This window comes from Sycon ciliatum, chromosome 3 (assembly GCF_964019385.1).
Source record: "Sycon ciliatum chromosome 3, ocSycCili1.1, whole genome shotgun sequence".
NCBI lineage: Eukaryota > Metazoa > Porifera > Calcarea > Leucosolenida > Sycettidae > Sycon > Sycon ciliatum.
In genome coordinates this window covers 8,565,731-8,569,197 of record NC_088645.1, presented here as the reverse complement: position 1 = coordinate 8,569,197, position 3,467 = coordinate 8,565,731, and the positions used below count along the sequence as shown (strand labels likewise).

The window sequence follows — 3,467 nt, the reverse complement described above, 5'->3', positions numbered from 1 at the left end:
CCCCTCTCTCTCTCTCTCTCTCTCTCTCCTCTCTCTCTCTCTCCTTCTCCTCTCTCTTCTCTCTCTTCTCTCTCTCTCTCTCTCTCTCTCTCTCTCTCTCTCTCTCTCTCTCTCTCTCTCTCTCTCTCTCTCTCTCTCTCTCTCTCTCACACACACAAATTATAGGACAGTACTGCTCAATGAAATCCAGTCACGTCCTCAAGTTCGTGCCAGGCGTCGAGAGGCCCTACTTATTACTATAGACCTGTGAACCATGGGCTCCGAAATGGTGCAATGCGCAAACTTGAGTGACGCCTTAAAATTATTTCCAATAATCATGATCATACTTCCGCCCGGGATAAAGTTGTGTGCCTAAACAATTATTGTATTGTAAGGTGTTGAATGTTAGGGCAGCATCAGTACGTAGGTTCTCTTCAGAAGTTTTCAAGAGTGCCAGTATTATAATAATTATTAATTTTGGAGAGGATGCGCATGTCGGCATGTCAGTTTTTTTACAGTTACTATAATTATTATTATGAAGAGCAGTAGATCACTGAACACTCTGTGAGAACGAAAACCCCCACTGTGGTGCTATGTTACCAATCCAATTCCACAGTCTGACACAGCCACTAGGTACAAATTCGAATTCGCAGCTCAAGTTCACAGGATACGATACAGTTGACAAGTGAATGTTCATCTACTGGCACTCGTTGAAGTTTATGTGATAGTGACAGTGATACATATAAACTTCAGGGCATTGATGACTGATTACGGAGCATCAGCAAATCGAATATTCGAATGAAATTCGAGAATCGTCACGAAAAGCACTCAATCAGTCGAAACTAGGGCTTTGTTCGACTGAAAAATGCCCGCAAACAGAAAATACTTTTCGAATACTTTTCGAATGCTCCGCGCGTGCTCTAGTACACGGCGCACTACGAGTACTCATTCTTGCGCATGTAGCTACTAGTTCTTACTAAACTAAAGACTAGTCCGGACTTCTTGTCAATCTTGACGCTTTCCTCTCTCTCGAACTGTGAAACGTTTTATCAAGTGTGCATTTTGTTTCATTTCAAGTATCCTGAAATCATGGCTTTGTCACCAACTACCAGCCCCGGTATGCCTCCTGCTCCCAGTACTGCAGTAGCCCTGCTGGCGTTGTCTCGGCATCTGCGTCTATCGTGAGTTCCCCGCAGGGAGAGGGCAACTCAAAGTGTGCCAAATATTTGAGGGTCGACCTTACCATGGATCTCATTCTGCTGAGGCAGTGTAGGGCCCACCCTCACCTATTCGTCCGCAAATCTCCTGATATGCAAGGGATAGCGGAGGAGCTCGGCCGAGATCCGCCTTTTCAAGGGGTCTCCAAGAGAGATCCTATCGCCAATAGCCTGAATCGGATGAAGCATCCGCCGCTTCGCGTCATCCCCAAAGGCAATGAGAAACAACAGCAACTCCGTTCATTGCACATCCCAAAATCCCAGTCCTCAACTGCTCAAGCTAAAAAAAACTCGATTCGAAAATACTGGACTGCGCTACATGCTGAACCTCTTTTTCATTCGAATTTTCTCTCTGATTTTCTTTTTGCCATTCGAATAATCAAATCGAAAATTCGATTTGCTGATGCTCCGTAATATCCTGGTTCGTGATGCCATTTTTACAGATTTGAAAATGACACATAGAAGCATAAACCATTGTGCTTTTGTGACGAGTCTTGATTCTCTAATTTGCTACAGTTGCAGCCATAGATTTGTGGTCACTTGTGGTCACTTTTCACCAAAACTTCATAAAATTAATGTAATATTTCACTCAATGTGGTGGACCGTGCGGCTGAGACTATTACATGTATGCTGATTCTGAATGTGTGATCGTGACAATAATTATTTGGAGTCCCCATCTGGGCCTTGTGATATTGAGGTTCAAACATAGGAGTTTCTCGGGCAAAATAGCAACATTTACAACCCAACCCGCTGTGGCCTGTTATTAAGCCCGTGGGGAGGAGAGGAGAGTAGACGGAATGGAGATGGGCAGTCATGATTGTGAAAGGTGAGGATGTCACAGTGTCACGGGAGAATGAGATGGGAGTGCAGAAGATGTATGAATGATCACAGGTGGGGGAGAGGACCACGTACCTACATTGTAGCTGGTGCATCAGTGCTATGGGGTGCATGCATCCTGGTAATGTTCCTTGAGGGATTCGTGGTCCGAACCGCGTCCAAAGCCACAGTGGCTATGGCAAAGATTAAAATAGATAAAAAAAAAGTTTGGCCGAGGCTCTCGAGGCCCGGGATGGGGGTTTGGTGAATAGGGAAGCCGGTAGTGTGTTCCAGCCTGCTTCCAGGTGTCAATGACCGTTACTGTTAAACGGAAATAAACGCTGGGGGAATTAGGAGCAGTTGAGGGGAGGGTGTCAGCAAATTGATACGGATGGCCAGCGGTTTGCCGACATTGACTGCAAGTTACGGGCTCAGTCAACAGCCGGGGGGGTTGAGGCGAGGACTGAGGAATCATCGATGGGAGTGGCCGAGGGAGCTCTGCAGACCTGGCAGGCACCGCAGCTTGTATGCGGATATAATTCCTAATTGTGGTCCAAAAAAGGCGTAATATTAATCTTCATGATACTGTAAATTTGTGGCCGATGAGAAACACTGGCCGATCTCTCACTGGCCCATCTCGATATGAAGCATTTAGAGCCGTCGTCAAACCTTAGCCGGGCCATTGGAGGTTTCAAAAAAGAAATCAATCATAAGTTTTGCGCTGACATGCAGCCATGTCTCAATGTCAATGATCTTGCATCTTGGCCTCTCGTGATGACAAACTTTAGCTGGTGCCATTCACTTTGCGGCCAGTTGACACCAAGCGGCGAAATAATAATTGTACATGAGACCATATTCATGATGGCAATCATCGACAGCAAAATGGCCTAGATGGCCATAATAATAATTACACAACAACCAACCTGTACTGCTGTACTGGCAGTAGATCCACACATGCACCTGATTAGATTTCAATCTGATCGATACGAGCACGGCCGGCGGCCGTGCGCGCGATCAACATACCCATTTCCCTTCTGTCATCCGTGTACCTTCGATAGCTCAGTTGGTAGAGCGGAAGACTGTAGTGGGTACATCTCTGTGATGTACAGTCATCTTTAGGTCGCTGGTTCGAATCCGGCTCGAAGGATTTTTTTCCTTTTTTTCTTTTTTCCATTTTTTCAAATCGGGCGTTGTCATCTTCGTCCAGCCAGCTGCAGCAGGAAGGAACCCGGGCCCGGAGTAGTGCTGACCCGAATTTGCCAGCTGAATCTCGATATTTTGCGGCATAATTTTGCTCGTGCATCGTCGAAATTTTGCTTTCATTTTGCTAGGCCACTCGATATTTTGCTCCTTTTTTGCTCCAAAATTTGTGTCACGTGTGAGAAAACTGACCGAAAGTGGGTTACGTGTTGGCAAAAATGAGAAAAAGTGAGTCACGTGTTGGTAAAATTGTGC

General features: G+C 45.8%; 1 non-coding gene across 1 annotated transcript; it reads left to right on the top strand.

Annotated features, from left to right (window-relative positions):
- Nucleotides 1-3,060: 3,060 nt before the first annotated feature.
- On the top strand, nt 3,061-3,159 carry Trnay-gua (transfer RNA tyrosine (anticodon GUA)). The gene is made up of 2 exons: nt 3,061-3,097; nt 3,124-3,159. It is a non-coding gene; the product is annotated as a tRNA-Tyr (tRNA).
- Nucleotides 3,160-3,467: the final 308 nt, after the last annotated feature.